We start from the raw sequence: 12,724 nt of genomic DNA on the forward strand, positions 1-12,724 counted from the left end.
CGGCCCAGGGTTTCACTGGTTTGGATCCTGGGCGCGGACATGGCACCGCTCATTAGGCAATGCTGAGGTGGTGTCCCACATGCCACAACTAGAAGGACCCACAACTAAAAAATATACACAGCTATGTACTGGGGGGATTTGAGGAGAAAAAGCAGGGGGAAAAAAAAAGATTGGCAACAGTTGTTAGCTTAGGTGCCAATCTTTAAAAAAAAAAAAAAAAGAGAAAAAGTGAAAGGAATCTACCAAATTACTAAGTGCTTATGTGAATTGTTCTATGCATATTGCATATCACATTGCATTTAATCTTTTTTTTTTTTAAAGATTTTATTTTTCCTTTTTCTCCCCAAAGCCCCCTGGTACATAGCTGTGTATTTTTAGTTGTGAGTCCTTCTAGTTGTGGTATGTGGGATGCCGCCTCAGCGTCACCTGATGTGTGGTGCCATGTCCGCGCCCAGGATTCAAACCAGGGAAACCCTGGGCTGCCGAAGCAGAGCGCGCAAACTTGATCACTCGGCCACAGGGCTGGCCCCTGCATTTAATCTTGATAATAATCTTATGAGATGAATATCAGTAGCTCAATTTTGTACATAAAAAAACGGAGGCAGAAAGAAATTAGGTGATTTGACTAAGGCTAAGTAGTTATCCAAGCTACCACACTGCAGCGGAAGCTAAGATGAAACATAAAAGAATAAGGGGGCTATCATTTCAACTCATCATTTCTTACAGAGCAGTATCTCTGAGAACTAATTTTCTAGTGAACAACATAAACTTTGGAGATATCAATAAGAACAAAATTATTGAATGCTTAATTAAGGCATTAAATAATTAATCAAATCATTTTTGAGGCTGTATAAATCTGGAAGTTTGGCAATTTGGCAGACTCCATTAATGCCATCATAAATTTAACAGTTTCGGTCAAAGCACTCATTCTAGGGAGAAAAAGGCACTGAAGGATGAAGGTTGGGATAAAGGCCAGTTCTAGTGTTTGCAACTTTTCTTTAATAAAAGTTCAAAATTATGAAACACTGGTACCAATAATCAGGGCCAATGAAATATGGCAAACCTGCCTAAATAATCCTTCTTTTCACCAATACTTGTAAATTCTGGCTCCTAATCTTAAAGAAGTCTTTAAAATAAAGTACTTCCAGGTTTTTGTCCATATGAGCCAAGAAAAGTCACAAGTTCTTGCCCGGATCTTTATCCCCCTTCTAATAGCTTGGCATCATCAGTAGCAACTTTCACAGCAAGCAGGTCTTAATACATTTTAAAGCGGTGTTTCAGAATGATGTAATGTGCCAGAAGTGAGGAAAGAAACATGGTCTAATTATTCATACAGGGATTAGAAGTAGGTATTTACAGGTATAGCCACACACGATGCTAGGTGTGTTCTGCAAGCAAGGCATAGCTTTTTCTGTCTCAAATGTCTTCTTTTTAAAGTGTTAATATTATTAAAATACTGTTCAAGACAATACGGGTGAACTGAGTTCTAGGATGGATAAATGGATACAGACACAACTAAAAAAGACCTTTGACATAGCTCTTTTTCTCTATATGGAAAAAGAACCTAAAATGAAATTGATGTAGACTTCAGGTGGGAATGGAAATTAGTACAGCCTTTTTAGAATACAATTTGGCAATACGCATCTAAAGACTTTTAAATGAACATATATCCAGGAATTTATTATGCAGAAATCATCAGACCAATCAGATAATTTATGGTACATCTACACCAGTGGTTCTCAAGCTTTAATGTGCATCAGAATCACCCAAAGAGCTTGTAAGACTATAGACTGCTGGGCCCCAAAGGAAGAGTTTCTGATTCTGTAGGTCTGGGTAGAGGCCAAGAAGTTGCATTTCTAACAAATTCCCAGGTAACAGTGATACTGCTGGTCCAAGGACCACACTGAGAACCACTGATTTATACATTAGACTTCTATGAAGCCATTAAAAAATGAAGTAGATCTATACTTATTGATATAATGTATATATGCAGTAGTGTGCTGATAAACAGGCTCAGGGCAGAATTGGGCAGGGAGGGGGAAGCTGTGATTTGTAGCATTTGCCAATTGCTATGGTGTAACTATTCCCACGATAACTAATATTAAACTAATGATTTGGGCTTGCATAATTCCTTAATTATTGGCTCTGGTGAGCCAGTGCTAGCTGGCTGAAGCAGACCACCTAGAAAAATATCTAAAAGAATATAAGGCAAAATGGTAATAGCAGTTATCTTTGAGTAGAAGGATTATGGGAATTTTATTTTCTTTATGGTTTTCTATATTTTCTTAATTGTTTTATAAACATTCTTACTTTTATAATAAAAAGCTATTAACATTCTGAAAAATAAAATGAAGTTATTAATTTAGATTAGAGTTCTCTATAGCTGAAATTTAGCAGACCCTCTATCAGAGGGGACAGTGATACTTAAATGCAGGTCTTTTAAACTTTTTTAAATGCAGAAGTCCACTCTTGCACTATCCTTCTATGCTAACACGACCTTGCCAAAGTGCAAAAAGAGAGAGACGGATAAGGCCCAACTGGGAAATCTTTGCATTAATAGCTACCCTAGAATTCAAGCGGAAAACAGACTGACACAGCTTGCAACTTACTATAAACCAGTTTCACAAAGGGAGCAAGAGTATAATCCCTCTAGCCTTCCCTCATCAAAATGTAGGCTTGATTAACATTTCACCAAAGTATTGTTAATGAGAGAAAAACCAAAAATAGCATAAATGTCCCCTAACAGAAGATTAAATAACTTAAAGCCATAAAATGGAATGATATACACCTATCACATGGTGATACAGGAAAATTTCCAACATGGGAAAATGGTCATAAATTATTGTGAAATGAAAAGTGTAAGTTATAAAACTGTGTATATGATCTTATTAATAAAAATACATACTTGTGTGTGTATATAAATTCCTATGTTTATTAATTAAAGATCAGAAAGATACAGCCAATGTTAATAGCAATTATCTCAGGATTGGGATATTATAGATGATCTTTTTATATTTGCCTATTTGTATTTTCAAAAATATCTACAAAAAATATGTATTATTTGGGTAAATTTTTTAGTCAACACACAGGGAAAGCCCAAATGGTATCAAGGAAATAAAGACACGCCCAACCTCACTCTCAATCAGAGAAATGTAAATTAAAACTTTACTTTATACCCATCAGACTGACAAGACTAAACAGATGGATAAGACCAAATGCTGGCAAGGATTTAAAGAAATGGGAACCCTAATATACTGCTGGTGGGAGCATAAACTGGGCAACCATTCTGGAAAACAATCTGGCAATATTTAGTGAAAATAAGTATGTGTATGGACCACACACATCAGCAATTCCTTTCCTCAGTATATATTACAGAGAAATCTTTACTTAGGTCAATAGAGGATAGGCATAAGGAAGTTTACAGCAGTACTATTTGTGTTAGCAGTTTTCAAGCCACACCTGGAAATCCATTATTAGAAAAATGCATAAGTAAAATGTAGAAATGCATATACCATGGAATATTATACAACAGTCAGCACTTACAAACTACATTTACAAACATGTTTAAATCTTAAAAAGTGTTGAGCAAAAAATTAGTGAGATTTACAGCATTACCATTATATCAAGGTTGCAAAATTCAAGCCACATTTCATCTTGCATGACCAAAAACTCACCTTCACAACTAAATTTAAAAGTCTTTTTGTTTCCTACAGTAACAGCCTCCAGTTTCTGCAGCTGACCAATTTTTTTGAACCAATGAAAAATTTCACTACTAGTCAACAATATCCCTCTTATCACCAAGTGAACCTCACATAAATTTCTAAAGTAAATTCAGGGACTGATTCCCCACCTATTATGTGGATCCCAAAATATAGAAATAATAACTAAAAATAGCAGGAGCAGATGCCTTTTACTAAGAGCCTACATGGGTACACTGTACATATATAATCTGCAATCCTTCTAACAATGCTGAGAGAGAAATTTTAGAACTGAAAAATAAAACAACCAAAATTAAAGTAGTGGAAAAAATTTCAATGCCTTTGAATTAAAATATACTCTTTTTCTCTCTCTTCTATTTTAATATTTTCACGAAAAACACAAACTACTTGAATATATCCAGTCAAAAAAATTCAGAAAACATTCATCTCACTAATGAACAAGAGGCACCTACCATTCTTCTTCCTCACCTTTAACCAACCCCTCTACATAGAATGACCTCTTTTCAGACTCCAATTTACCTAAAATCCTACCCAATCTTCAGGACGCAGCTCAAACACCATATCCTCTTTCAAGAAGCAAGTAACAAAGAACATTTCTCACCTAGGAACTCGAGAAGTAATTGTAAATAACTATAAAAAAAGACAGTGTGTTACTTATAAGTTCTGTCTCTCCTAATAAATTTTAAATTCTTTAGGAGCATGAAGCTTGGCTCCCATCTCCTACCTACCTCAACATTACACTAAGTTGATTAGTAAAAATTTGTTGAATTGAACTTTAACTATTAAAAGATCTTCGAAATAAAATGTTACAAATTAAAGAACTAACCTTGAGCTACATCAAAACTTTCAGTAAGTTTCTGGGCTTAGTAGTTTTGTTTATGAGTCAAAATCTACAAAAATAATGACATCATTACTTTTCACAAAAAATTGAAGAAGTAACATGTAAAAAGAGGACAATTTCTTAATCCTTTTTTATAAACAAAGCTTCCTTTAAAAAGGAAAGGAATAATGTTATAATTTAGTTCCCTCATTGCTTTACAAGCAAATAGAACACAAGGGAACTTAGATATAACTTGTTAGAGCTGTGACGCTATCAATTATTGCATGCCCACAAGTTTCTTATAGATATACAATTCCATACTACAAAACACGCATACAAAGTGACGATAAAATTGATCTTCCCCTCTACCCTCCCAGAAGTCCAATTTAACTTCGCTCTCTTGGGCTAAAAAATACAGACAGTTAACTACAAGTAAAAGGTACCCAAATCAAGACTATGGGCAGTGAAAAGATTACGTGGAGCATCTGGAATTAAACAATCCTGGATTTGAATTCTCATTCTGGCTTTCAAAATCATTTAACCAATCTAGGCTTCATAGATTGTCTCATCTGTAAAACCAACTACTTCATAAGGATTAAGTAAGAAAGTATACAAATGGCTTAACATAGTATTTGCTACAAAATAAATGCACAGTAAATGGCAGTTGGTATTGTTATCATTAAGGGAACCCAATGTCACCATTGGCAGGACCACTAAGAAAAAGTTCTTTTTCAGCTCCTCTAACCCTGCCTGTCCTGTTCTCCTTAGGATTTCTGATATCACTCATTCTGTTTACTAACGAAAATCTTAAACTCCGAAAATGGCTCAATACCAAGAGCCTTCTTCCTCTGTGCCCCTGATCCAACTATCAGCAGGCTTTAGAAGAGTCTTATGAAGAAACATCTCTAAGAGTACTTCTAATAGGACAGAAGTCTCAACATGCCTGACTGTCCTGAAGCCTTTCCATTAACAATTGCTACTATCCTTTCCAAATCCTTAATGCCCTTTTTAAAAAACAAAACTACTTCTAATCTCACACTACATACTGCGGTATCACATTAAAAAAAAAAAAAAAGCAAGACTTTACTTAGAAAATGGGGAGGGAAGCTAAATTTCTAAATGATTCAGAAAAAGTTAACAATTCTGCATCTAACAAGAAATTACCCAAATCTTGATCATATCTGGATACAGGAATATCATACCAAGGGGAGAAGTACACAATTATACATTTTTAAAAAGAAAAAGTGTAACCTAAACTATATCTTGTTTCAAGTAGATTTTACTTATTTACTTTTATTTTTTTGGTGAGGAAGATTGGCCCTTAGCTAACATCTATTGCTAATCTTCCTCTTTTTGATGGAGGGAGAGTGTCCCTGAGCTAATCTGTGCCAATCTTCCTCCACTTTATATGTGAGACGCTGCCACAGCATGGTTTGATGAGTGGTGTGTAGGTCCGTGCCCAGGATCCGAACCCATGAACCCCAGGCCGCTGAAGCAGAGTGCATGAACTTAACCACTACGCCACTAGGCCGGCCCAAGTAGATTTTAATTATTAAAAGAAACACACAATAGGCCAGGCAATTTCACACATTATTTCATTTAATCTTAACGACCATTAAAAGTAGGTATTATGTTCTATTCTCCCCATTTCAAGATGAGGAAACAGGCTTAGAACAATTAAGTAAACTTCCCAAGGTAATAAGGCTCGGTAAGCAGCAGAGTTAGCATTTAAGCACTTTTCCAGGTAATGGGGACACAGTACTGACAAGGGGATAAACAAAAATCCTAGCTCTCACAAAGGTAATTATATTCACAATAATTATGTATATTTTTATAACCGGGAAAAAATGTTAAACATTTAAAAAATATTTCATAAAGGAAAGGCTACCCCCCTACTTTAATTTCCTAGTAAACTCAGATTTCAAATACTGATTTTTCTCAAATTGGGACACTGATACATTTCTAAATTTCATTGAACAAACTAAGGTTGGTGGGTACAACTGGTTAATAAATCAAATTCATTGTTGGTTATCACTGATGAAAATAAGAAGAACTTGTTTTCACATATTGAGGTATATGGAGAAGTCATTCTGGTTTAAATCTGATTTGGCCTAAAACTTGTGTTTCCCAGAGCAGCTTGACTTATAGTCCATCAAACATGCATTGTACATCCGCTTCAAACATTTTCCCAAAACAAAGAATGCACTCTCTGAAGATAGGGATGTAATGTCTCTCTCTCTCTAACACCAACACCAGTACTTCTTTGAAGATAAGCTTTTATTCCCAGAGAATGGTCAAGCTGACCTGCCGTGTATGTGCTAAACTGCGGCAAAACATCTCTTTGAGACTTTGGGGAGAAAAAAATTATATTCCTGTCATGTTTGATGTATGTTCTTTGTTCTGAAAGAGTATACAGCCAGGCTGTAAACTATGCTTCCCCAGAGAACCTTCCTCCTTGCGGAACACAGTGCTTCCCCTTAGCTCAATTAAATATCACTCTATCTTTCTTATGTATAGACTGTGTATTGATTATTTGCATTGACATCACTATTGTTAACATTAAGTAACATTTATATATATCAAGCACTCTGCATTTCCATGTAATCCTTAGAGCCATAAAATAATTGTTTTAATAATATACAAGGTTGTTATACTTCCACAAAATTAACACAGATGCCAAATTTCAGACAGGTAACTGTTTTGAGAACTCCTGGCTCACAATGAACTAAAAATACACCAATAGCCACTGAGAAACTGCTAAAGTCTTTCTTATCGATGATAATTTTTATTCATTCAAGAAATATCTACTTGGGCCAGCCCCAGTAGCCTAGTGGTTAAGTTCAGCACGCTTCACTTCAGTTCCTGGGTGCTGACCTACACCACTCTGTTAGCTGCCATGCTGTGTTGGCAGCCCACATACTAAAAAATAGAAGAAGACTGGCATGGACGTTAGCTCAGGGTGAACCTTCCTCAGCAAAAAATAAAAAACAAGCAAAAAACAAAAATATTTTACTCAATACTTTTTCTGTGTAAGTCACAAGCCACATAAAATATTATGGAAAATAGCAGGAACAAGCCTGTAGTATAATATGAAACATACAAATAACAGAAGTACACATAATAGAAGGAAGAAATCACTATACATAAAATATCCTACAGGAATTATTAGTACAAAAGGTAACTTCTGGCAGAGGGAAAAAACATCTAGGGCAGGGGTAATGTTTAAACCAGGTAGAAGCATTGAATTTAGGATGAGAGGACTTGGGTAACAATACCAAACTCACCAATTTATTCATTCAACTTAGATTTATTGAGCAGTAACTTTGTATCAACCATTGGGATAAAAAGCTAAGCCTTGTCCCTTAAGTAGTTTGGTCTATGTAGAGAAAAACACAAAACACCCTAAGTGTATTTAAATTCTTTAAAGGGGGCTAGAGAACAGAGGGTAAAAAAAACCCAGAAGCTTCCTGGGGAAGCTAATTTCTAAGCTGAGTCTAGAAGAATAATCATTCCTAACATTTAATTATAAGATGGTCAAATTGTGCCACTAAAAGACCGACTTACTCTAAGAGGATTATCTATTTATCTTACCTGAAAACTATAAAAAAAAGATCACCCTATCTATATGAAAAATTAAACCTTTTCCTATGCTCTACTGCAGAAGAGTGGTTAAGTGGGCTGGCTCTGGAAGCAGATTTTGCTTGGGTTTGAATCAGAGCCCCTTTACTTATAGGGAGATTTGAGCTTCAGTTTCCTCAGCTGCCAAATGAAGATAACAAGAGTTCCTACCTTATGAACTAAGTATGAGGATTAAATGAATTAATACACATAAAGGACTTAGAGCAGTACTTGGAACACAGTAAAAACTCAATCACTCTTAGCTATTATTATTACTATTACATTTTCCAGACCTTAATTAAACTCCTATTATGTACCAAATATAGTATCCAGTGTGTGATATAAGAAAAATGAAGGGAAAACTGATCTCCAATTTTCAGTCTAAATATATTAAAAGTCTCCTAATGAAGATTTTTTTCCTGTAACATCAGGTGTTAAAAATAGAAAGGAAAATAGCCAATCTACAGCCAATCTAAAGCTTATCAGGTCCAGTTACAGGCCAGGGGAATCTAGTCTAGCTTTATCAGATATAAGCATGGCAGAAACTAGGATGAGGCAACTGAGATGCCTAGAGCACAAAATTGAAGAAGGCACTCACTCTCAAGGTCATACAAGCGCCTCACTCATGAGGCTACTACCCATTCATTTATCCAAGAAATTTTGGATGAATAAGGCCCATTTCTTGTCCTCAAGGAGACAGAAGTCTAGTAAAGAATGCAGACACACTAATAAATAACTACAATTTAGTTTGAGAGCTGCTATAATAAAGGCACGTACTAGATACAGAAGTGTCGCAGAAGATGAAGTGACTAAATTGACTTGGATAAGCCAGGGAGTAATTCAGAGAAGTGATTCAGCTGGAGCTTAAATAATATATCACAGTTCCCCGAGGAGGGCAAGGTGGGCAGGAAACAGCATTCTAGACAAAGGGAACTATACATTTCTAAATTTCATTGAACAAACTAAGGTTGGTGGGTACAACTGGTTAATAAATCAAATTCATTGTTGGTTATCACTGATGAAAATAAGAAGAAGTTGTTTTGGGCAGAAGCTCAAAGGCAGAAGAACATCATGTAGTGAAGGAACTACAAAGAATTTGGTGAGAATAATCTAAAATGAAGCACTGAGCTGTAAGACTGAAGTGGTAGCTACAAAGCAGATCAAAAGTTTAGGTCTATAATGGAGAGCTCCTTAAATACCACATAAAGAAATTTAACTTATTTCACAGGTAGTAGAATATAATTATGAGTGGTACCATCATACATTTGACTTAAGGATAATTCCGATGGTTTTCTGACTGTTCTGGGCTAGAACAGCAACCGCCAGACTTTTTTGATCCTGTACCCTATTACTAAAAAGTTTTGAGCATATCCCTCAATGTATGTATATTACACATTTAGACACTACTATGGTCACATATTATATTAAATACATACAAAGTAGAAAATGTTTAAAGGATGAGATGATAAATACAATAACAGCCAAAAAATAGAAACAATCCAAATGTCCACGAACTGATGAACCAATTTTTTTTAAACTTTTTATTAAGATTATGATAGTTTACAACCTTGTGAAATTCCAGTTGTACATAATTGTTAGTCACGTTGTAGGTGTACCACTTCACCCTTTGTGCCCACTCCCCACCCCCCCCCTTTTCCCCTGGTAACCACCAATCAGTTCTCTTTGTCTATATGTTTAACTTCCACCTATGAGTGGAGTCATACAGAGTTCGTCTTTCTCTATCTGGCTTATTTCACTTAACATAATACCCTCAAGGTCCATCCATGTTGTGAATGGGATGATTTTATCCTTTTTTATGGCTGAGTAGTATTCCATTGTATATATATACACCATATCTTCTTTATCCAATCATCAGTTGATGGGCACTTAGGTTGCTTCCACGTCTTGGCTGTTGCAATGAACATAGGGGTGCATGGGACTTTTGGAATTGCTGATTTCAAGTTCTTTGGATAGATACCCAGTAGTGGGATGGCTGGGTCATAAGGTATTTCTATTTTTAATTTTTTGAGAAATCTCCATACTGTTTTCCATAGTGGCTACACCAGTGTGCAATCCCACCAACAGTGTATAAGGGTTCCTTTTTCTCCACAACCTCTCCAACATTTGTCACTTTTTGTTTTGGATATTTTTGCCATTCTAACAGGTGTAAGGTGATATCTTAGTGTAGATTTCATTTGCATTTCCCTGATGATTAGTGATGATGAGCATCTTTTCATGTGTCTATTGGCCATCCATATATCTTCTTTGGAGAAATGTCTGTTCATGTCCCCTGCCCATTTTTTGATTGGGTTGTTTGATTTTTTTGTTGTTGAGCTGTGTGAGTTCTTTATATATTATGGAGATTAAGCCTTTGTCAGATAAATAACTTGTAAATATTTTTTCCCAACTGGTGGGTTGTGTTTTTGTGTCAATCCTGTTTTCCCTTGCCTTAAAGAAGCTCTTTAGTCTGATGAAGTCCCAGTTGTTTATTCAAAAATATGGAATGCTTCACGAATTTGCGTGTCATCCTTGCGCAGGGGCCATGCTAATCTTCTCTGTATCGTTCCAATTTTAGTATATGTGCTGCCGAAGCGAACACATGAATGAATTTTTAAAACATGGTATATATCCATACAATGGAATACTATTCAACAATAAAAAAAGCAATACTGATACATGCTACAATATGGATGAACCTCAAAAATATTAAGCCAAGTGAAAGAAGCCAGACACAAGACTACATATTGTATGATTCTATTTATATGAAATTTCTAGAAAAAGCAAATTTTTAAAGACAGAAAGTAATTAGTGATCACCTGAGGTTGGGGTTAGGAACAGAAATTGACTGAAAATGGGCACAAGGGATTTTTGGGGAGTGACAAAAATGTTCTAAAACTGAACTGTGGTGATGGTTGTTGTACAACTTTGTAAATTTATGAAAAATCACTGTTCTGTACACTTACAAATGAATTTTATAGTATATAAATTGTCAATAAAACTGCTTAAAAACAAAAATTAAATATAATGTGAATATCTTAATGCAGATATCTATGCAAAGTAAGTTCCTAATGGACTAGAAAATAGCTGAAAGTAAAAAGCCTGGTTAGGGGGCCTATTTGACAGTTGAAAGACACCACAGACACCTAAATGTAAGATGGTGACAGTGAGAATGCAAAGAGGAGGACCTTCTTAAAGTTAAAATGCAGAGCAAGGTTATTTCATTACCCACATCAAACATCATTCTAGATTACATATATAGCACTATGTCTTACACTAATAAATGACAATATTCATATTAATCTTAAAATTCCAAAGACCGGGCCTAATCAATACAGTTTTGCTCTGGTAAAGGAGTTAATTTTAACAGAGTACCCTAAGCTCTGGGAAATTCCTTCTTATGGCATTGTCATCACTTTACAGACTTAACTTTGCAAGGTGCCCAAGCCTCTGTTCTCCTTTATTTCCTTCTTAATCAATGTGTCGCAAATCAGATAAAGTGCAACTTGCTGGAAGTGGTAAAGTTTTATATGAATAACCAGGTTTTCCTCATATGGTTAATGGACTCAGAAAATAACACATTTTTCATTTGATCATGTTTTTCTGTGAAACAGAACTTTTTAATAAATATTAACTATTATTAACATTATATTCAAAAGGATGGGATACAATTTAAAGCAATGTCAATATCAAAATACCCTGTTAATCTTTAACTCATCCCTCACTGTTCATTCTAACCCTGGTTTCACTGAGCATTGAATTTTCTAATTTACCTTTAACAGTTGTCGGAACTGGACTTTCCGGAAGTTTATCCAGTTTTAAGACTCTCAAGAGATTCAAAGATGTCAAAATTCTCAAAGCCTCCCTTTTCCAAAGATTAAATTATCCCAGTGGGAGGGAGAGCTCTGACTTCCTTCTGTAGTCAGAAAAGGTTCTTAGGATTCACCTTCTTGTAAATTTAAGCAGTTCTCAGAGATTGTGAGTTAACGAATAAGCTCTCTCTTCCATAGCTAGAGGATAAAAGAGAAACATCTCTGAAAAATATCTCCATTAATGACAGTATAACTTTCTTTCAATCAGATCTCAATAACTTTCTTCATCTGTTCATTTCTCATATCCTTAGATCACTACCTAATGTTAATGTTTACTGATTAACATACTATCTGTGCCCTGTTCATAAACAGGGACTCATGTCGTGAAGTTTTTACTGTCAATCCTCTGAGACAGATTGCTCAATTTGCAAAAGTAACTTGGAATTAGTAAACATTCAAACTCTCTCAGAAGTTAACATTTTTTTGAAACATTTTTAGGTGGTGCAGCAGTTAAGTTCACACATTGTGCTTCTCGGCGGCCCGGGGTTCGCTGGTTCAGATCCCAGGTGTGGACATGGCACCACTTGGCACGCCATGTTGTGGTAGGCATCCCATGTATAAAATAGAGGAAGATGGGCATGGATGTTAGCTCAGGGCCAGTCTTCCCCAGCAAAAAGAGGAGGATTGGCAGTACTTAGCTCAGGGCTAATCTTCCTCAAAAAAAAAAAATTGTTTTAAATATACTATAATCAGGTAAA

The 12,724-nt window shown here is 35.5% G+C and overlaps 1 protein-coding gene and 1 non-coding gene across 51 annotated transcripts in view; both read right to left on the bottom strand.

Annotated features, from left to right (window-relative positions):
- The window catches only part of NUMB (NUMB endocytic adaptor protein), a 179,911-nt gene that overhangs the window by 127,329 nt on the left and 39,858 nt on the right, over nt 1–12,724 (bottom strand). For 5 of the 50 annotated variants that reach the window (XM_070513968.1, XM_070513992.1, XM_070513972.1 and 2 more), the window contains one exon: nt 11,928–12,164. The exons of the other annotated variants lie outside the window; for them this stretch is intronic. The gene's annotated coding sequence lies outside the window, so the exon portion shown is untranslated. The remainder of the gene's footprint in view (nt 1–11,927; nt 12,165–12,724) is intronic. 50 annotated transcript variants of the gene reach the window in all.
- Nucleotides 10,650–10,756, bottom strand: LOC123287472 (U6 spliceosomal RNA). Its single transcript, XR_006530804.1, has one exon. It is a non-coding gene; the product is annotated as a U6 spliceosomal RNA (small nuclear RNA).

Source organism: Equus asinus, chromosome 7 (assembly GCF_041296235.1).
Source record: "Equus asinus isolate D_3611 breed Donkey chromosome 7, EquAss-T2T_v2, whole genome shotgun sequence".
Lineage (NCBI taxonomy): Eukaryota > Metazoa > Chordata > Mammalia > Perissodactyla > Equidae > Equus > Equus asinus.